Raw genomic sequence first — 24,091 nt, forward strand, 5'->3', positions numbered from 1 at the left:
CTGCAAGTGGACATTCGGAGCGCTAAGAGGGTAATAGTGGAAAAAGGAATATATTCATATAAATACTACACAGAAGCATTCTGTGAAACTAATTTCTGTTCTGTGCATTCAACTAAAAGAGTTGAACCCTACTTTTGATTGAGCCATTCTGAAACACTCTTTCTGTAGAAACTGCAATTGGATATTCGGAGCGCTAAGAGGCCTATATTGGAAAAAGGACTATCTTCAAATAAAAACTACACAGAAGCATTCCGTGAAACTTCGTACTGATCTGTGCATTCAGCTAACAGAATTAAACCATACTTTTGATTGAGCAGTTCGGAAACACTCTTTCTGTAGAAAATGCAAGTGGACATTCGGAGCGCTTAGAAGGTAATAGTGGAAAAAGGAACATCTTCAAATATAAACTACACAGAAGCATTCTATGAAACTTCTTTCTGTTCTGTTCATTCAACTAACAGAGTTGAACCTTACATTTGATTGAGCAGTTCAGAAACACTCTTTCTGTAGATACTGCAATTGGACATACTGAGCGCTAAGACTCCTATATTGGAGAAAGGAATATCTTCAAATAAAAAGTACACAGAAGCATTCTGTGAAAATTCTTTCTGATCTGTGCATTCAGCTAACAGAGTTAAACCATACTTTTGATTGAGCAGTTCTGAACACTCTTTCTGTAGAAAATGCAAGTGGACATTCGGAGCGCTAAGAGGGTAATACTGAAAAAGGGAATATATTCAAATATAAACTACACAGAGGCATTCTGTGTAACTCCTTTCTGTTCTCTGCATTCAACTAACAGAGTTGAGCCCTACTTTTGAAGGAACAGTTCTGAAACACTCTTTGTGTAGAAACTGAAATTGGACATTCGGAGAGCTAAGAGGATAATAGTCGAAAAAGGAATATCTTCAACAAAATACTACACGGAAGGATTCTGTGAAACTTATTTCTGATATGTGCATTCAAATAACAGAGTAAAACCATACTTTTGATTGAGCCGTTCTGAACACACTTTCTGTAGAAAATGCAAGTGGACATTCGGAGCACTAAGAGGGTAATACTGGAAAAAGGAATATATTCAAATATAAACTACACAGAAGCATTCTGTGAAACTTCTTGCTGTTCTGTGCATTCAAGTAACAGAGTTGAACCTTACTTTTGATGGAACCGTTCTGAAACCCTCTTTCTGTAGAAAATGCAAGTGGACATTCGGAGCGCTAAGATGGTAATAGTGGAAAAAGGAATACATTCAAATATAAACTACACAGAAGCATTCTGTGAAACTGCTTTCTGTTCTGTGCATTCAACTAACAGAGTTGAACCTTACTTTTGATTGAGCCTTCTGAAACACTCATTCTGTAGAAACTGCAATTGGACATTCTGAGCGCTAAGTGGCCTATATTGGGAAAAAGAACATCTCCAAATAAAAACTACTCAGAAGCATTCTGTGAAACTTATTTCTGATCTGTGCATTCAGCTAACAGAGTTAAACGATACTTTTGATTGAGTATTTATGAGACACTCTTTCTGTAGAAAATGCAAGTGGACATTCGGAGCGCTAAGATTGTATTAGTGGAAAAAGGAATATCCCCAAATTAAAACTACACAGAAGCATTCTCTGAAACTCTTTTCTGTTCTCTGCATTCAACTAACAGATTTGAGCCTTACTTTGAAGGAGCTGTTCTGAAACACTCATTGTGTAGAAACTGCCAGTGGACATTCGGAACGCTAAGAGGGTAATAGTTGAAAAAGGAATATCTATAACTAAATACTACACAGAAGCATTCTGTGAAATTTCTTTCTGTTCTGTTCATTCAACTAAAAGAGTTGAACCTTACTTTTGATTGAGCCGTTCTGAAACACTCTTTCTGTAGAAAATGCAAGTGGTGATTCGGAGCGCTAAGAGGGTAATAGTGAAAAAAGGAATATCTTCAAATATAAACTACACAGAAGCATTCTCTGAAACTTCTTTCTGTTCCGTGCATTCAACTAACAGTATTGAACCTTACTTTTGATTGAGCAGTTCTGAAACTCTCTTTCTGCAGATACTGCAATTGGACATTCTGAGCGCTAAGAGACCTATATTGGAAAAAGGAATATCTTCAAATAAAAACTACACAGAAGAATTCTGTGAAACTTCTTTCTGATCTGTGCATTCAACTAACAGAGTTAAACCATACTTTTGATTGAGCAGTTCTGAACACTCTTTCTGTAGAAAATGCAAGTGGACATGCGGAGCTCTAAGTGGGTAATAGTGGAAAAAGTAATATCGTCAAATATGAATTACAGAGAAGCATTCTGTGAAACTACTTTCTGTTCTGTGCATTCAAATAACAGAGTTGAGCCCTACTTTTGAAGGAGCAGTTCTGAAACACTCTTTGTGTAGAAACTGCAATTGGACAATCTGAGCACTAGAGGCCTATATTGGGAAAAAGAATATCTTCAAATAAAAACTACACAGAAGCATTCTGTGCAACTTCTTTCTAATCTGTGCATTCAGCTAAGAGAGTTAAATCATACATTTGATTGAGCAGTTCTGAACACTCTTTCTGTAGAAAATGCAACTGGACATTTGGAGCGCTAAGAGGGTAGTATTGGAAAAAGCAATATATTCAAATATAAACTACACAGAAGCATTCTGTGAAACTTCTTTTTGTTCTGTGCATTCAACTAACATAGTTGAACCTTACATTTGATTGAGCTTTTCTGAAACACCCTTTCTGTAGAAACTGCAATTGGACATTCTGAGCGCTAAGAGGCCTATATTGGTAAAAAGAATATCTTCATATAAACATTACACCGCAGCATTCTGTGAAACTTCTTTCTGTTCTGTGCATTCAGCTAACAGAGTTAAACCATTCTTTTGATTGAGCAGTTCTGAAACAATCTTTCTGTAGATAATGCAACTGGAGATTCAGAGCGCTAAGTGGGTAATAGTGAAAAATGGAATATCTTCAAATATAAACTACACAGAAGAATTCTGTGAAACTTCTTTCTGATCTGTGCATTCACCTAACAGGGTTAAACCACACTTATGTTTGAGCAGTTCTGAACACTCCTTCTGTAGAAAATGCAACTGGACATTTGGAGCGCTAAGAGGTTAATAGTGGAAAAAGGAATACCTTCAAATAAATACTACACAGAAGCATTCTGTGAAACTTCTTTCTGTTCTGTGAATTCAACTAAAGGAGTTGAACCCTACTTTTCATTGAGCCGTTCTGAAAAACTCTTTCTGTAGAAACTGCAATTGGATATTCGGAGCGCTAAGAGGCCTATATATGAGAAAGGACTATCTTCAAATGAAAACTACACAGAAACATTCTGTGAAACTTCGTACTGATCTGTGCATTCAGCTAACAGAGTTAAACCATACTTTTGATTGAGCAGTTCGGAAAAACTCTTTCTGTAGAAAATGCAAGTGGACATTCGGAGCGCTTAGAAGGTAATAGTGGAAAAAGGAATAACTTCAAATATAAACTACACAGAATCATTCTCTGAAACTTCTTTCTGTTCTGTTCATTCAACTAACAGAGTTGAACCTTACTTTTGATTGAGCCTTTCTGAAACACTCTTTCTGTAGAAAGTGCAATTGGACATTCTGTGCGCTAAGAGGCCTATATTGGTAAAAAGAATATCTCCATATAAACACTACACAGCAGCATTCTGTGAAACATATTTCTGATCTGTGCATTCAGCTAACAGAGCTAAACCATACTTTTGATTGAGCAGTTCTGAAACACTCTTTCTGTAGAAAATGCAACTGGATATTCAGAGAGCTAAGTGGGTAATAGTGGAAAATGGAATATCTTCATATATAAACTACACAGAACAATTCTGTGAAACTTATTTCGGATCTGTGCATTCACCTAACAGAGTTAAATCATACTTTTGATAGAGCAGTTCTGAACACACTTTCTGTAGAAAATGCAAGTGGACATTCTGAGCTCTAAGAGGGTAACAGTGGAAAAAGGAATATCTTCAAATACAAACTACACAGAAGCAATCTGTGAAACTACATTCTGTTCTGTGCATTCAACTAACAGATTTGAACTTTAGAATTGATTGAGCCGTTCTGAAACACTCTTTCTGTAGAAAATGCAAGTGGAGATTCGGAGCGCTAAGAGGGTAATAGTGGAAAATGGAATGTCTTCAAATATAAACTGCACAGAATGATTCTGTGAAACTTCTTTCTGATCTGTGCATTAAGCTAACAGAGTTAAACCATACTTTTGATTCAGCAGATCTGAACACTCTTTCTGTAGAAAATGCAACTGGACATTTGGAGCGCTAAGAGGGTAGTAGTGGAAAAAGAAATATATTCAAATATAAACTACACAGAAGCATTCTGTGAAACTTCTTTCTGATCTGAGCATTCAGCTAACAGAGTTAAACCATACTTTTGATTGAGCAGTTTTGAAACACTCTGTCTGTAGAAAATGCAACTGGTCATTCGTAGCGCTAAGTGGGTAATATTGGAAAAAAGAATATGTTCAAATATAAACTACACAGAAGCATTGTATGAAACTTCTTTCTGTTCTGTGCATTCAACTAAAAGAGTTGAACCTTACTTTTGATTGAGCCGTTCTGAAACACTCTTTCTGTAGAAACTGCAATTGGACATTCTAAGCGCTAAGAGGCCTACATTGGGAAAAAAAATATCTTCAAATAAAAACTTCACAGATGCATTCTGTGAAACTTATTTCTGATCTTTAAATTCAGATAACAGAGCTAAACCATATTTTTGATTGAGCAGTTATGAAACACTCTTTTTGTAGAAAATGCAAGTGGACATTCGGAGCGCTAAGATTGTAATAGAGGAAAAAGGACTATCTCCAATTAAAAACTACACAGAAGCATTCTCGGAAACCCCTTTCTGTTCTCCGCATTCAACTAAGAGATTTGAGCCTTACTTTCGAAGGAGCAGTTCTGAAACACTCTTTGTGTAGAAACTGCCAGTGGATATTCGGAGCGCTAAGTGTGTAATAGTCCAAAAAGGAGTATCTTCAACTAAATACTACACAGAAGCATTCTGTGAAACTTCTTTCTGTTCTGTGCATTCAACTAAGAGAGTTGAACCTTACATTTGATTGAGCCGTTCTGAAACACTCTTTCTGTAGAAACTGGAATTGGACATTCTGAGTGCTAAGAGGCCTATATTGGGAAAAATAATATCTTCAAATAAAAACTACACAGAAGCATTGTTTGAAACTTATTTCTGATATGTGCATTCAGCTAACAGAGTGAAACCATACTTTTGATTGCGCAGTTCAGAACACTCTTTCTGTGGAAAATGCAAGTGGACATTCGGAGCGCTATGAGGGTAAGGGTGGAAAAAGGAATATACTCAAATATAAACTACACAGTAGCATTCTTTGAAACTTCTTTCTGTTCTGTTCATTCAACTAAAAGAGTTGAACCTTAGTTTTGATTGAGCCGTTCTGAAACACTCTTTCTGTAGAAACTGCAATTGGTCATTCTGAGCGCTAAGAGGCCTATATTGGGAAAGAGAATATCTACAAATAAAAACTACACAGAAGCATTCTGTGAAACTTCTTTCTGTTCTGTTCATTCAACTAAAAGAGTTGAACCTTAGTTTTTATTGAGCCGTTCTGAAACACTCTTTCTGTAGAAAATGCAAGTGGAGATTCGGAGCGCTAAGAGGGTAATAGTGGAAAAAGGAATGTCTTCAAATATAAACTACACAGAATCATTCTGTGAAACTTCTTTCTGATCTGTGCATTCAGCTAACAGAGTTAAACCATACTTTTGATTGAGCAGATCTGAACACCCTTTCTGTAGAAAATGCAACTGGATATTTGGAGCGCTAAGAGGGTAGTAGTGGAAAAGGAATATATTCAAATATAAACTACACAGAAGCATTCTGTGAAAATTCTTTCTGATCTGAGCATTCAGATATCAGAGTTAAACCATATATTTGATTGAGCAGTTTTGAAACACTCTGTCTGTAGAAAATGCAACTGGACATTCGTAGCGCTAAGTGGGTAATAGTGGAAAAAAGAATATGTTCAAATATGAACTACACAGAAGCATTGTATGAAACTTCTTTCTGTTCTATGCATTCAACTAACAGAGTTGAACCTTACTTTTGATTGAGCCGATCTGAAACACTCTTTCTGTAGAAAATGCAATTGGACATTCTGAGCGCTAAGAGGCCTATATTGGGAAAAATAATATCTTCAAAGAAAAACTACACAGAAGCATTGTGTGAGACTTATTTCTGATATGTGCATTCAGCTAACAGAGTTAAACCATACTTTTGATTGCGCAGTTCCGAACACTCTTTCTGTAGAAAATGCAAGTGTACATTCGGAGCGCTAAGAGGGTAATAGTGGAAAAAGGAATATATTCAAATATAAACTACACAGTAGCATTCAGTGAAACTTCTTTCTGTTCTTTGCATTCAACTAACAGAGTTGAACCTTACTTTTGATTGAGCCGTTCTGAAACACTCTTTCTGCAGAAACTGCAATTTTACATTCTAAGGGCTTAGAGGCCTACATTGGGAAAAAGAATATCTTCAAATAAAAACTACACAGATGCATTCTGTGAAACTTATTTCTGATCTGTAAATTCAGTTAAAAGAGCTAAACCATATTTTTGATTGAGCAGTTATGAAGCACTCTTTTTGTAGAAAATGCAAGTGGACATTCGGAGCGCTAAGATTGTAATAGAGGAAAAAGGAATATCTCCAATTAAAAACTACACAGAAGCATTCTCTGAAACCCCTTTCTGTTCTCCGCATTCAACTAACAGTGTTGAGCCTTACTTTTGAAGGAGCAGTTCTGAAACACTCTTTGTGTAGAAACTGCCAGTGGATATTCGGAGCGCTAAGTGTGTAATAGTCCAAAAAGGAGTATCTTCAACTAAATACTACACAGAAGCATTCAGTGAAACTTCTTGCTGTTCTGTGCATTCAACTAAGAGAGTTGAACCTTACATTTGATTCAGCCGTACTGAAACACTCTTTCTGTAGAAACTGCAATTGGACATTCTGAGAGCTAAGAGGCCTATATTGGGAAAAATAATATCTTCAAATGAAAATTACCCAGAAGCATTGTTTGAAACTTATTTCTGATATGTGCATTCAGCTAACAGAGTTAAACCATACTTTTGATTGCGCAGTTCAGAACACTCTTTCTGTAGAAAATGCAATTTGACATTCGGAGCGCTAAGAGGGTAATAGTGGAAAAAGGGATATATTCAAATATAAACTACACAGTTGCATTCTGTGAAACTGCTTTCTCTTCTGTGCATTCAACTAATAGCGTTGAACCTTACTTTTGATTGAGCCGTTCTGAAACACTCTTTCTGTAGAAACTGCATTTGGACATTCTAAGCGCTAAGAGGCCTACATTGGGAAAAAGAATATCTTCAAATAAAAACTACACAGATGCATTCTGTGAAACTTATTTCTGATCTGTAAATTCAGTTAACAGAGCTAAAACATATTTTTGATTGAGCAGTTATGAAACACTCTTTTTGTAGAAAATGCAAGTGGACATTCGGAGCGCTAAGATTGTAATAGAGGAAAAAGGAATATCTCCAATTAAAAACTACACAGAAGCATTCTCTGAAACCCCTTTCTGTTCTCCGCATTCAACTAACAGAGTTGAGCCTTACTTTTGAAGGAGCAGTTCTGAAACACTCTTTGTGTAGAAACTGCCAGTGGATATTCGGAGCGCTATGTGGGTAATAGTCCAAAAAGTAGTATCTTCAACTAAATACTACACAGAAGCATTCTGTGAAACTTCTTTCTGTTCTGTGCATTCAGCTAAGAAAGTTGAACCTTACATTTGATTGAGCCGTTCTGAAACACTCTTTCTGTAGAAACTGCAATTGGACATTCTCAGCGCTGAGAGGCCTATATTGGGAATAATAATATCTTCAAATAAAAACTACACAGAAGCATTGTTTGAAACTTATTTCTGATATGTGCATTCAGCTAACAGAGTTAAACCATGCTTTTGATTGCTCAGTTCAGAACACTCTTTCTGTAGAAAATGTAAGTGGACATTCGGAGCGCTAAGAGGGTAATAGTGGAAAAAGGAATGTATTCAAATATAAACTACACAGAAGGATTCTGTGAAACTTCTTTCTGTTCTGTGCATTCAACTACCAGGGTTGAACCATACTTTTGATTGAGCCGTTCTGAAACACTCTTTCTGTAGAAACTGCAATTTGACATTCTGAGCGCTAAGAGGCCTATATTGGGAAAAAGAATATTTACAAATAAAAACTACACAGAAGCATTCTGTGATACTTCTTTCTGTTCTGTTCATTCAACTAAAAGAGTTGAACCTTAGTTTTGATTGATGCGTTCTGAAACACTCTCTCTGTAGAAAATGCAAGTGGAGATTCGGAGCGCTAAGAGGATAATAGTGGAAAAAGGAATATCTCCAAATATAAACTACACAGAATCATTCTGTGAAACTTCTTTCTGATCTGTGCATTAAACTAACAGAGTTAAACTATACTTTTGATTGAGCAGATCTGAACACTCTTTCTGTAGAAAATGCAACTGGACATTTGGAGTGATAAGAGGGTATTAGTGGAAAAAGGAATATATTCAAGTATAAACTACACAGAAGCATTCTGTGAAACTTCTTTCTGATCTGAGCATTCAGCTAACAGAGTTAAACAATACATTTGAATGAGCAGTTTTGAAACACTCTGTCTGTAGAAAATGCAACTGGACATTCGTAGCGCTAAGTGGGTAATAGTGGAAAAAATAATATGTTCAAATATAAACTACACAGAAGTATTGTATGAAACTTCTTTCTGTTCTGTGCATTCAACTAACAGAGTTGAAACTTACTTTTGATTGAGCCGTTCTGAAAAACTCTTTCCGTAGAAACTGCAATTGGACATTCTGAGCGCTAAGAGGCCTATATTGGGAAAAATAATATCTTCAAATAAAAACTACACAGAAGCATTGTGTGAAACTTATTTCTGATATGTGCATTCAGCTAACAGAATTAAACCATACTTTTGATTGCGCAATTCCGAACAATATTTCTGTAGAAAATGCAAGTGGACATTCGGAGCGCTAAGAGGGTAATAGTGGAAAAAGGAATATATTCAAATATAAACTACACAGTAGCATTCTGTGAAACTTCTTTCTGTTCTGTGCATTCAACTACCAGGGTTGAACCTTACTTTTGATTGAGCCGTTCTGAAACACTCTTTCTGAGAAACTGCAATTGGACATTCTAAGCGCTAAGAGGCCTACATTGGGAAAAAGAATATCTTCAAATAAAAACCACACAGATACATTCTCTGAATCTTATTTCTGATATGTAAATTCAGTTAACAGAGCTAAACCATATTTTTGATTGAGCAGTTATGAAACACTCTTTTTGTAGAAAATGCAAGTGGACATTGGGAGCGCTAAGATTGTAATAGAGGAAAAAGGAATATCTCCAATTAAAAACTACACAGAAGCATTCTCTGAAACCCCTTTCTGTTCTCCGCATTCAACTAACAGAGTTGAGCCTTACTTTCGAAGGAGCAGTTCTGAAACACTCTTTGTGTAGAAACTGCCAGTGGATATTCGGAACGCTAAGTGGGTAATAGTCCAAAAAGGAGTATCTTCAACTATATACTACACAGAAGCATTCTGTGAAACTTCTTTCTGTTCTGTGAATTCAACTAAGACAGTTGAACCTGACATTTGATTGAGGCGTTCTGAAACACTCTTTCTGTAGAAATTGCAATTGGACATTCTGAGCGCTAAGAGGCCTATATTGGGAATAATAATATCTTCAAATAAAAACTACACAGAAGCATTGTTTGAAACTTATTTCCGATATTTGCATTCAGCTAACAGAGTTAAACCATACTTTTGATTGCGCAGTTCAGAACACTCTTTCTGTAGAAAATGCAAGTGGACATTCGGAGCGCTAAGAGGGTAATAGTGGAAAAAGGAATATATTCAAGTATAAACTACACAGAAGCATTCTGTGAAACTTCTTTCTGTTCTGTGCATTCAACTGCCAGGGTTGAACCTTAATTTTGATTGAGCCGTTCTGAAACACTCTTTCTTTAGAAACTGCAATTGGACATTCTGAGCGCTAAGAGGCCTATATTGGGAAAAATAATATCTTCAAATAAAAACTACACAGAAGCATTGTGTGAAACTTATTTCTGATATGTGCATTCAGCTAACAGAGTTAAACCATACTTTTGATTGCGCAGTTCCGAACACTCTTTCTGTAGAAAATGCAAGTGGACATTCGGAGCGCTAAGAGGGTAATAGTGGAAAAAGGAACATATTCAAATATAAACTACACAGAAGCATTCTGTGAAACTTCTTTCTGTTCTGTGCATTCAACTACCAGGGTTGAACCTTACTTTTGATTGAGCCGTTCTGAAACACTCTTTCTGTAGAAACTGCAATTGGACATTCTGAGCGCTAAGAGGCCGATATTGGGAAAAAGAATATCTACAAATAAAAACTACACAGAAGCATTCTGTGAAACTTCTTTCGGTTCTGTTCATTCAACTAAAAGAGTTGAACCTTAGTTTTCATTGAGCCGTTCTGAAACACTCTTTCTGTAGAAAACGCAAGTGGAGATTCGGAGCGCTAAGAGGGTAATAGTGGAAAAAGGAATGTCTTCAAATATAAACTACACAGAATCATTCTGTGAAACTTCTTTCTGATCTGTGCATTCAGCTAACAGAGTTAAACTATACATTTGATTGAGCAGATCTGAACACTCTTTCTGTAGAAAATGCAACTGGACATTTGGAGCGCTTAGAGGGTAGTAGTGGAAAAAGGAATATATTCCAATATAAACTACACAGAAGCATTCTGTGAAAGTTCTTTCTCATCTGAGCATCAGCTAACAGACTTAAACCATACTTTTGATTGAGCAGTTTTGAAACACTCTGTCTGTAGAAAATGCAACTGGACATTCGTAGCGCTAAGTGGGTAATAGTGGAAAAAAGAATATGTTCAAATATAAACTACACAGAAGCATTGTATGAAACTTCTTTCTGTTCTGTGCATTCAACTAACAGAGTTGAACCTTACTTTTGATTGAGCCGTTCTGAAACACTCTTTCCGTAGAAACTGCAATTGGACATTCTGAGCGCTAAGAGACCTATATTGGGAAAAATAATATCTTCAAATATAAACTACACAGAAGCATTGTGTGAAACTTATTTCTGATATGTGCATTCAGCTAACAGAGTTAAACCATACTTTTGATTACGCAGTTCCGAACACTCTTTCTGTAGAAAATGCAAGTGGACTTTCGGAGCGCTAAGAGGGTAATAGTGGAAAAAGGAATATATTCAAATATAAACTACACAGAAGCATTCTGTGAAACTTCTTTCTGTTCTGTGCATTCAACTACCAGGGTTGAACCTTACTTTTGATTGAGCCGTTCTGAAACACTCTTTCTGTAGAAACTGCAATTGGACATTCTGAGCGCTAAGAGGCCTATATTGGGAAAAAGAATATCTACAAATAAAAACTACACAGAAGCATTCTGTGAAACTTCTTTCTGTTCTGTTAATTCAACTAAAAGAGTTGAACCTTAGTTTTGATTGATCAGTTCTGAAACACTCTTTCTGTAGAAAATGCAAGTGGAGATTCGGAGCGCTAAGAGGGTAATAGTGGAAAAAGGAATGTCTTCAAATATAAACTACACAGAATCATTCTGTGAAACTTCTTTCTGATCTGTGCATTCAGCTAACAGAGTTAAACTATACTTTTGATTGAGCAGATCTGAACACTCTTTCTGTAGAAAATGCAACTGGACATTTGGAGCGCTAAGAGGGTAGTAGTGGAAAAAGGAATATATTCAAATATAAACTACACAGAAGCATTCTGTGAAACTTCTTTCTGATCTGAGCATTCAGCTAACAGAGTTAAACCATACTTTTGATTGAGCAGTTTTGAAACACTCTGTCTGTAGAAAATGCAACTGGACATTCGTAGCGCTAAGTGGGTAATAGTGGAAAAAAGAATATGTTGAAATATAAACTACACAGAAGTATTGTATGAAACTTCTTTCTGTTCTGTGCATTCAACTAACAGAGTTGAACCTTACTTTTGATTGAGCCGTTCGGAAACACTCTTTCCGTAGAAACTGCAATTGGACATTCTGAGCGCTAAGAGGCCTATATTGGGAAAAATAATATCTTCAAATAAAAACTACACAGAAGCATTGTGTGAAACTTATTTCTGATATGTGCATTCAGCTAACAGAGTTAAACCATACTTTGGTTGCGCAGTTCAGAACACTCTTTCTGTAGAAAATGCAAGTGGACATTCGGAGCGCTAAGAGGGTAATAGTGGACAAAGGAATATATTCAAATATAAACTACACAGTAGCATTCTGTGAAACTTCTTTCTCTTCTGTGCATTCGACTAACAGTGTTGAACCTTACTTTTGATTGAGCCATTCTGAAACACTCTTTCTGTAGAAACTGCAATTGGACATTCTGAGTGCTAAGAGGCTTACATTGGGAAAAAGAATATCTTCAAATAAAAACTACACAGATTCATTCTGTGAAACTTATTTCTGATCTGTAAATTCAGTTAACACAGCTAAACCATATTTTTGATTGAGCAGTTGTGAAACACTCTTTTTGTAGAAAATGCAAGTGGACGTTCAGAGCGCTAAGATTGTAATAGAGGAAAAAGGAATATCTCCAATTAAAAACTACACAGAAGCATTCTCTGAAACCCGTTTCTGTTCTCCGCATTCAACTAACAGAGTTGATCCTTACTTTTGAAGGAGCAGTTCTGAAACACTCTTTGTGTAGAAACTGCCAGTGGATATTCGGAGCGCTAAATGGGTAATAGTCCAAAAAGGACTATCTTCAACTAAATACTACACAGAAGCATTCTGTGAAACTTCTTTCTGTTCTGTGCATTCAACTAAGAGAGTTGATCCTCACATTTGATTGAGCCGTTCTGAAACACTCTTTCTGTAGAAACTGCAATTGGACATTCTGAGCGCTAAGAGGCCTATTTTGGAAAAAATAATATCTTCAAATGAAAACTACACAGAAGCATTGTTTGAAACTTATTTCTGATATGTGCATTCAGCTAACAGAGTTAAACCATACTTTTGATTGCGCAGTTCAGAACACTCTTTCTGTAGAAAATGCAAGTGGACATTCGGAGCGCTAAGAGGGTAATAGTGGAAAAAGGAATATATTCAAATATAAACTACACAGAAGCATTCTGTGAAACTTCTTTCTGTTCTGTGCATTCAACTAACAGAGTTCAACCTTACGTTTGATTGAGTCGTTCTGAAACACTGTTTCTATAGAAACTGCAATTGAACATTCTAAGCGCTAAGAGGCCTACATTGGGAAAAAGAATATCTTCAAATAAAAACGACACAGATGCATTCTGTGAAACTTCTTTCTGTTCTGTTCATTCAACTAAAAGACTTGAACTTTAGTTTTGATAGAGCCGTTCTGAAACACTCTTTCTGTAGAAAATGCAAGTGGAGATTCGGAGCGCTAAGAGGGTAATAGTGGAAAAAGGAATGTCTTCAAACATAAACTACACAGAATCTTTCTCTGAAACTTCTTTCTGATCTGTGCATTCAGCTAACAGAGTTAAACCATACTTTTGATTGAGCAGATCTGAACACTCTTTCTGTAGAAAATGCAACTGGACATTTGGAGCGCTAAGAGGGTAGTAGTGGAAAAGGAATATATTCAAATATAAACTACACAGAAGCATTCTTTGAAACTTCTTTCTGATCTGAGCATTCAGCAAACAGAGTTAAACCATACTTTTGATTGAGCAGTTTTGAAACACTCTGTCTGTAGAAAATGCAACTGGACATTCGTAGCGCTAAGTGGGTAATAGTCGAAAAAATAATATGTTCAAATATAAACTACACAGAAGCATTGTATGAAACTACTTTCTGTTCTGTGCATTGAACTAACAGAGTTGAACCTTACTTTTGATTGAGCCGTTCTGAAACACTCTTTATGTAGAAACTGCAATTGGACATTCTGAGCGCTAGGAGGCCTATATTGGGAAAAATAATATCTTCAAATAAAAACTACACAGAAGCATTGTGTGAAACTTATTTCTGATATGTGCATTCAGCTAACAGAGTTAAACCATATTATTGATTGCGCAGTACCGAACACTCTTTCTGTAGAAAATGCAAGTGGACATTCGGAGCGCTAAGAGGGTAATAGTGGAAAAAGGAATATATTCAAATATAAACTACACAGTAGCATTCTGTGAAACTTCTTTCTGTTCTGTGCATTCAACTAACAGAGTTGAACCTTACTTTTGATTGAGCCGTTCTGAAACACTCTTTCTGTAGAAACCACAATTGGACATTCTAAGCGCTAAGAGGCCTACATTGGGAAAAAGATTATCTTCAAATAAAAACTACACAGATGCATTCTGTGAAACTTATTTCTGATCTGTAAATTCAGTTAACAGAGCTAAACCATATTTTTGATTGTGCAGTAATGAAACACTCTTTTTGTAGAAAATGCAAGTGGACATTCGGAGCGCTAAGATTGTAAGAGAGGAAAAAGGAATATCTCCAATTAAAAGCTACACAGAAGCATTCTGTGAAACCCCTTTCTGTTCTCCGCATTCAACTAACAGAGTTGAGCCTTACTTTTGAAGGAGCAGTTCTGAAACACCCTTTGTGTAGAAACTGCCAGTGGATATTCGGAGCGCTAAGTGGGTAATAGTCCAAAAAGGAGTATCTTCAACTAAATACTACACAGAAGCATTCTGTGAAACTTCTTTCTGTTCTGTGCATTCAACTAACAGAGTTGAACCTGACATTTGATTGAGGCGTTCTGAAACACTCTTTCTGTAGAAACTGCAATTGGATATTCTGAGCGCTAAGAGGGCTATATTGGGAAAAATAATATCTTCAAATAAAAACTATACGGAAGCATTGTTTGAAACTTATTTCTGTTCTGTTCATGCAACTAAAAGAGTTGAAACTTAGTTTTGATTGAGCCGTTCTGAAACACTCTTTCTGTAGAAAATGCAAGTGGAGATTCGGAGCGCTAAGAGGGTAATAGTGGAAAAAGGAATGTCTTCAAATATAAACTACACAGAATTATTCTGTGAAACTTCTTTCTGATCTGTGCATTCAGCTAACAGAGTTAAACCATACTTTTGATTGAGCAGATCTGAACACTCTTTTTGTAGAAAATGCAACTGGACATTTGGAGCGCTAAGAGGGTAGTAGTGGAAAAAGGAATATATTCAAATATAAACTACACAGAAGCATTCTGTGAAACTTCTTTCTGATCTGAGCATTCAGCTAACAGAGTTAAACCATACTTTTGATTGAGCAGTTTTGATACACTCTGTCTGTAGAAAATGCAACTGGACATTCGTAGCGCTAAGTGGGTAATAGAGGAAAAAAGAATATGTTCAAATATAAACTACACAGAAGCATTGTATGAAACTTCTTTCTGTTCTGTGCATTCAACTAACAGAGTTGAACCTTACTTTTGATTGAGCCGTTCTGAAATACTCTTTCTGTAGAAACTGCAATTGGACATTCTAAGCGCTAAGAGGCCTACATTGGGAAAAAAATATCTTCAAATAAAAACTACACAGATGCATTCTGTGAAACTTAATTCTGATCTGTAAATTCAGTTAACAGAGCTAAACCATATTTTTGATTCAGCAGTTATGAAACACTCTTTTTGTAGAAAATGCAAGTGGACATTCGGAGCGCTAAGATTGTAAGAGAGGAAAAAGGAATATCTCCAATTAAAAACTACACAGAAGCATTCTCTGAAACCCCTTTCTGTTCTCCGCATTCAACTAACAGAGTTGAGCCTTACTTTTGAAGGAGCAGTTCTGAAACACCATTTGTGTAGAAACTGCCAGTGGATATTCGGAGCGCTAAGTGGGTAATAGTCCAAAAAGGAGTATCTTCAATTAAATACTACACAGAAGCATTCAGTGAAACTTCTTTCTGTTCTGTGCATTCAACTAAGAGAGTTGAACCTTACATTTGATTGAGCCGTTCTGAAACACTTTTTCTGTAGAAATTGCAATTGGACATTCTGAGCGCTAAGAGGCCTATATTGGGAAAAATAATATCTTCAAATAAAAACTACACAGAAGCATTGTTTGAAACTTATTTCTGATATGTGCATTCAGCTAACAGAGTTAAACCATACTTTTGATTGCGCAGTTCAGAACACTCTTTCTGTAGAAAATGCAAGTGGACATTCGGAGCGCTAAGAGGGTAATAGTGGACAAAGGAATATATTCAAATATAAACTACACAGTAGCATTCTGTGAAACTTCTTTCTCTTCTGTGCATTCAACTAACAGTGTTGAACCTTACTTTTGATTGAGCCGTTCTGAAACGCTCTTTCTGTAGAAACTGCAATTGGACATTCTGAGCGCTAAGAGGCCTACATTGGGAAAAAGAATATCTTCAAATAAAAACTACACAGATGCATTCTGTGAAACTTCTTTCTGTTCTGTTCATTCAACTAAAAGAGTTGAAACTTAGTTTTGATTGAGCCGTTCTGAAACACTATTTCTGTAGAAAATGCAAGTGGAGATTCGCAGCGCTAAGTGGGTAATAGAGGAAAAAAGAATATGTTCAAATATAAACTACACAGAAGCATTGTATGAAACTTCTTTCTGTTCTGTGCATTCAACTAACAGAGTTGAACCTTACTTTTGATTGAGCCGTTCTGAAACACTCTTTCTGTAGAAACTGCAATTGGACATTCTAAGCGCTAAGAGGCCTACATTGGGAAAAAGAATATCTTCAAATAAAAACTACACAGATGCATTCTGTGAAACTTATTTCTGATCTGTAAATTCAGTTAACAGAGCTAAACCATATTTTTGATTGAGCAGTTATGAAACACACTTTTTGTAGAAAATGCAAGTGGACATTCGGAGCGCTAAGTTTGTAAGAGAGGAAAAAGGAATATCTCCAATTCAAAACTACACAGAAGCATTCTCTGAAACCCCTTTCTGTTCTCCGCATTCAACTAACAGAGTTGAGCCTTACTTTTGAAGGAGCAGTTCTGAAAAACCATTTGTGTAGAAACTGCCAGTGGATATTCGGAGCGCTAAGTGGGTAATAGTCCAAAAAGGAGTATCTTCAACTAAATACTACAAAGAAGCATTCAGTGAAAGTTCTTTCTGTTCTGTGCATTCAACTAAGAGAGTTGAACCTGACATTTGATTGAGCCGTTCTGAAACACTCTTTCTGTAGAAACTGCAATTGGACATTCTGAGCGCTAAGAGGCCTATATTGGGAAAAAGAATATCTACAAATAAGAACTACACAGAAGCATTCTGTGAAACTTATTTCTTTTCTGTTCATTCAACTAAAAGAGTTGAACCTTAGTTTTGATTGATCCGTTCTGAAACACTCCTTCTGTAGAAAATGCAAGTGGAGATTCGGAGCGCTAAGAAGGTAATAGTGGAAAAAGGAATGTCTTCAAATATAAACTACACAGAATCATTCTGTGAAACTTCTTTCTCATCTGTGCATTCAGCTAACAGATTTAAACCATACTTTTGATTGAGCAGATCTGAACACTCTTTCTGTAGAAAATGCAACTGGACATTTGGAGCGCTTAGAGGGTAGTAGTGGAAAAAGGAATATATTCAAATATAAACTACACAGAAGCATTCTGTGAAACTTCTTTCTGATCTGAGCATCAGCTAACAGACTTAAACCATACTTTTGATTGAGCAGTTTTGAAACACTCTGTCTGTAGAAAATGCAACTGGACATTCATAGCGCTAAGTGTGTAATAGTGGAAAAAGGAATATGTTCAAATATAAACTACACAGAAGCATTGTATGAAACTTCTTTCTGTTCTGTGCATTCAACTAACAGAGTTGAACCTTACTTTTGATTGAGCCGTTCAGAAACACTCTTTCTGTAGAAACTGCAATTGGACATTCTGAGCGCTAAGAGGCCTATATTGGGAAAAATAATATCTTCAAACATAAACTACACGGAAGCATTGTGTGAAACTTATTTCTGTTATGTGCATTCAGCTAACAGAGTTAAACCATACTTTTGATTGCGCAGTTCCGAACACTCTTTCTGTAGAAAATGCAAGTGGACATTCGGAGCGCTAAGAGGGTAATAGTGGAAAAAGGAATATATTCAAATATAAACTACACAGAAGCATTCTTTGAAACTTCTTTCTGTTCTGTGCATTCAACTACCAGGGTTGAACCTTACTTTTGATGGAGCCGTTCTGAAACACTTTCTGTAGAAACTGCAATTGGACATTCTGAGCGCTAAGAGGCCTATATTGGGAAAAAGAATATCTACAAATAAAAACTACACAGAAGCATTCTGTGAAACATCTTTCTGTTCTGTTCATTCAACTAAAAGATTTGAACCTTAGTTTTGATTGATCCGTTCTGAAACACTCTTTCTGTAGAAAATGCAAGTGGAGATTCGGAGCGCTAAGAGGGTAATAGTGGAAAATGGAATGTCTTCAAATATAAACTACACAGAATCATTCTGTGAAACTTCTTTCTGATCTGTGCATTCAGCTAACAGAGTTAAACTATACTTTTGATTGAGCAGATCTGAACACTCTTTCTGTAGAAAATGCAACTGGACATTTGTAGCGCTAAGAGGTTAGTAGTGGAAAAAGGAATATATTCAAATATAAACTACACAGAAGCATTCTGTGAAACTTCTTTCTGATCTGAGCATTCAGCTAACAGAGTTAAACCATACTTTTGATTGAGCAGTTTTGAAACACCCTGTCTGTAGAAAATGCAACTGGACATTCGTAGCGCTAAGTGGGTAATAGTGGAAAAAAGAATATGTTCAAATATAAACTACACAGAAGTATTGTATGAAACTTCTTTCTGTTCTGTGCATTCAACTAACAGAGTTGAACCTTACTTTTGATTGAGCCGTTCTGAAACACTCTTTCCGTTGAAACTGCAATTGGACATTCTGAGCGCTAAGAAGCCTATATAGGGAAAAATAATATCTTCAAATAAAAACTACACAGAAGCATTGTGTGAAACTTATTTCTGATATGTGCATTCAGCTAACAGAGTTAAACCATACTTTTGATTGCGCAGTTCCGAACACTCTTTCTGTAGAAAATGCAAGTGGACATTCGGAGCGCTAAGATGGTAATAGTGGAAAAAGGAATATATTCAAATATAAACTACACAGTAGCATTCTGTGAAACTTCTTTCTGTTCTGTGCATTCAACTAACAGAGTTGAACCTTACTTTTGATTGAGCCGTTCTGAAACACTCTTTCTGTAGAAACTGCAATTGGACATTCTAAGCGCTAAGAGGCCTACATTGGGAAAAAGAATATCTTCAAATAAAAACTACACAGATACATTCTCTGAAACTTATTCCTGATCTTTAAATTTAGTTAACAGAGCTAAACCATATTTTTGATTGAGCAGTTAGGAAACACTCTTTTTGTAGAAAATTCAAGTGGACATTGGGAGCGCTAAGATTGTAATAGAGGAAAAAGGAATATCTCCAATTAAAAACTACACAGAAGCATTCTCTGAAACCCCTTTCTGTTCTCCGCATTCAACTAACAGAGTTGAGCCTTACTTTCGAAGGAGCAGTTCTGAAACACTCTTTGTGTAGAAACTGCCAGTGGATATTCGGAGCGCTAAGTGGGTAATAGTCCAAAAAGGAGTATCTTCAACTAAATACTACACAGAAGCATTCTGTGAAACATCTTTCTGTTCTGTGCATTCAACTAAGAGAGTTGAACCTGACATATGATTGAGGCGTTCTGAAACACTCTTTCTGGAGAAACTGCAATTGGACATTCTGAGCGCTAAGAGGCCTATATTGGGAATAATAATATCTTCAAATAAAAACTACGCAGAAGCATTGTGTGAAACTTATTTCTGATATGTTCATTAAGCTAACAGAGTTAAACCATACTTTTGATTGCGCAGTTCTGAACACTCTTTCTGTAGAAAATGCAAGTGGACATTCGGAGCGCTAACAGGGTAATAGTGGAAAAAGGAATATATTCAAATATAAACTACACAGAAGCATTCTGTGAAATTGCTTTCTGTTCTGTGCATTCAACTACCAGGTTTGAACCTTAATTTTGATTGAGCCGTTCTGAAACACTCTTTCTGTAGAAACTGCAACTGGACATTCTGAGCGCTAAGAGGCCTATATTGGGAAAAAGAATATCTACAAATAAAAACTACACAGAAGCATTCCGTGAAACTTCTTTCTGTTCTGTTCATTCAACTAAAAGAGTTGAAACTTAGTTTTGATTGAGCCGTTCTGAAACACTATTTCTGTAGAAAATGCAAGTGGAGATTCGGAGCGCTAAGTGGGTAATAGAGGAAAAAAGAATATGTTCAAATATAAACTACACAGAAGCATTGTATGAAACTTCTATCTGTTCTGTGCATTCAACTAACAGAGTTGAACCTTACATTTGATTGAGCCGTTCTGAAACACTCTTTCTGTAGAAACTGCAATTGGACATTCTAAGCGCTAAGAGGCCTACATTGGGAAAAAGAATATCTTCAAATAAAAACTACACAGATGCATTCTGTGAAACTTATTTCTGATCTGTAAATTCAGTTAACAGAGCTAAACCATATTTTTGATTGAGCAGTTATGAAACAAACTTTTTGTAGAAAATGCAAGTGGACATTCGGAGCGCTAAGATTGTAAGAGAGGAAAAAGGAATATCTCCAATTAAAAACTACACAGAAGCATTCTCTGAAACCCCTTTCTGTTCTCCGCATTCAACTAACAGAGTTGAGCCTTACTTTTGAAGGAGCAGTTCTGAAACACCATTTGTGTAGAAACTGCCAGTGGATATTCGGAGCGCTAAGTGGGTAATAGTCCAAAAAGGTGTATCTTCAACTAAATACTACACAGAAGCATTCAGTGAAAGTTCTTTCTGTTCTGTGCATTCAACTAAGAGAGTTGAACCTGACATTTGATTGAGCCGTTCTGACACACTCTTTCTGTAGAAACTGCAATTGGACATTCTGAGGGCTAAGAGGCCTATATTGGGAATAATAATATCTTCAAATAAAAACTACACAGAAGCATTGTTTGAAACTTATTTCCGATATGTGCATTCAGCTAACAGAGTTAAACCATACTTTTGATTGCGCAGTTCAGAACATTCTTTCTGTAGAAAATGCAAGTGGACATTCGGAGCGCTAAGAGGGTAATAGTGGAAAAAGGAATATATTCCAATATAAACTACACAGAAGCATTCTGTGAAATTTCTTTCTGTTCTGTGCATTCAGCTACCAGGTTTGAACCTTAATTTTGATTGAGCCGTTCTGAAACACTCTTTCTGTAGAAACTGCAATTGGACATGCTAAGCGCTAAGAGGCCTATATTGGGAAAAAGAATATCTACAAATAAAAACTACACAGAAGCATTCCGTGAAACTTCTTTCTGTTCTGTTCATTCAACTAAAAGAGTTGAACCTTAGTTTTGATTGAGCCGTTCTGAAACACTCTTTCTGTAGAAAATGCAAGTGGAGATTCGGAGCGCTAAGAGGGTGATAGTGGAAAAAGGAATGTCTTCAAATATAAACTACACAGAATAATTCTGTGAAACTTCTTCCTGATCTGTGCATTCAGGTAACAGAGTTAAACCATACTTTTGATTGAGCAGATCTGAACACTCTTTCTGTAGAAAATGCAACTGGACATTTGGAGCGCTAAGAGGGTAGTAGTGGAAAAATTAATATATTCAAATATAAACTACACAGAAGCATTCTGTGAAACTTCTTTCTGATCTGAGCATTCAGCTAACAGAGTTAAACCATACTTTTGATTGAGCAGTTTTGAAACACTCTGTCTGTAGAAAATGCAACTGGACATTCGTAGCGCTAAGTGGGTAGTAGTGGAAAAAAGAATATGTTCAAATATAAACTACACAGAAGTATTGTATGAAACTTCTTTCTGTTCTGTGCATTCAACTAACAGAGTTGAACCTTACTTTTGATTGAGCCGTTCTGAAACACTCTTTCCGTAGAAACTGCAATTGGACATTCTGAGTGCTAAGAGGCCTATATTGGGAAAAATAATATCTTCAAATAAAAACTACACAGAAGCATTGTGTGAAACTTATTTCTGATATGTGCATTCAGCTAACAGAGTTAAACCAAACTTTTGATTGCGCAGTTCCGAACACTCTTTCTGTAGAAAATGCAAGTGGACATTCGGAGCGCTAAGAGGGTAATAGTGGAAAAAGGAATATATTCAAATATAAACTACACAGTAGCATTCTGTGAAACTTCTTTCTGTTCTGTGCATTCAACTAACAGAGTTGAACCTTACTTTTGATTGAGCCGTTCTGAAACACTCTTTCTGTAGAAACTGCAATTGGACATTCTAAGCGCTAGGAGGCCTACATTGGGAAAAAGAATATCTTCAAATAAAAACTACACAGATACATTCTCTGAAACTTATTTCTGATCTGTAAATTCAATTAACAGAGCTAAACCATATTTTTGATTGAGCAGTTATGAAACACTCTTTTTGTAGAAAATGCAAGTGGACATTGGGAGCGCTAAGATTGTAATAGAGGAAAAAAGAATATCTCCAATTAAAAACTACACAGAAGTACTCTCTGAAACCCCTTTCTGTTCTCCGCATTCAACTAACAGAGTTGAGCCTTACTTTCGAAGGAGCAGTTCTGAAACACTCTTTGTGTAGAAACTGCCAGTGGATATACGGAGCGCTAAGTGGGTAATAGTTCAAAAAGGAGTATCTTCAACTAAATACTACACAGAAGCATTCTGTGAAACTTCTTTCTGTTCTGTGCATTCAACTAAGGGAGTTGAACCTGACATTTGATTGAGGCATTCTGAAACAATCTTTCTGTAGAAACTGCAATTGGACATTCTGAGCGCTAAGAGGCCTATATTGGGAATAATAATATCTTCAAATAAAAACTACACAGAAGCATTGTTTGAAACTTATTTCCAATATGTGCATTCAGCTAACAGAGTTAAACCATACTTTTGATTGCGCAGTTCAGAACACTCTTTCTGTAGAAAATGCAAGTGGACATTCGGAGCGCTAAGAGGGTAATAGTGGAAAAAGGAATATATTCAAATATAAACTACACAGAAGCATTCTGTGAAATTACTTTCTGTTCTGTGAATTCAACTACCAGGTTTGAACCTTAATTTTGATTGAGCCGTTCTGAAACAGTCTTTCTGTAGAAACTGCAATTGGACATTCTGAGCGCTAAGAGGCCTATATAGGGGAAAAAGAATATCTACAAATAAAAACAACACAGAAGCATTCTGTGAAACTTCTTTCTGTTCTGTTCATTCAACTAAAAGAGTTGAACCTTAGTTTTGATTGAGCCATTCTGAAACACTCTTTCTGTAGAAAATGCAAGTGGAGATTCGGAGCGCTAAGAGGGTAATAGTGGAAAAAGTAATGTCTTCAAATATAAACTACACAGAATCATTCTGTGAAACTTCTTTCTGATCTGTGCATTCAGGTAACAGAGTTAAACCATACTTTTGATTGAGCAGATCTGAACACTCTTTCTGTAGAAAATGCAACTGGACATTTGGAGCGCTAAGAGGGTAGTAGTGGAAAAAGGAATATATTCAAATATAAACTACACAGAAGCATTCTGTGAAACTTCTTTCTGATCTGAGCATTCAGCTAACAAAGTTAAACCATACTTTTGATTGAGCAGTTTTGAAACACTCTGTCTGTAGAAAATGCAACTGGACATTCGTAGCGCTAAGTGGGTAATAGTGGAAAAAAGAATATGTTGAAATATAAACTACACAGAAGCATTGTATGAAACTTCTTTCTGTTCTGTGCATTCAACTAACAGAGTTGAACCTTCCTTTTTATTGAGCCGTTCTGAAACACTCTTTCCGTAGAAACTGCAATTGGACATTCTGAGCGCTAAGAGGCCTATATTGGGAAAAATAATATCTTCAAATAAAAACTACACAGAAGCAATGTGTGAAACTTATTTCTGATATGTGCATTCAGCTAACAGAGTTAAACCACACTTTTGATTGCGCAGTTCCGAACACTCTTTCTGTAGAAAATGCAAGTGGACATTCGGAGCGCTAAG

The sequence above is a fragment of the Symphalangus syndactylus genome, chromosome 13 (assembly GCF_028878055.3).
Source record: "Symphalangus syndactylus isolate Jambi chromosome 13, NHGRI_mSymSyn1-v2.1_pri, whole genome shotgun sequence".
Taxonomy (NCBI): Eukaryota; Metazoa; Chordata; class Mammalia; order Primates; family Hylobatidae; genus Symphalangus; species Symphalangus syndactylus.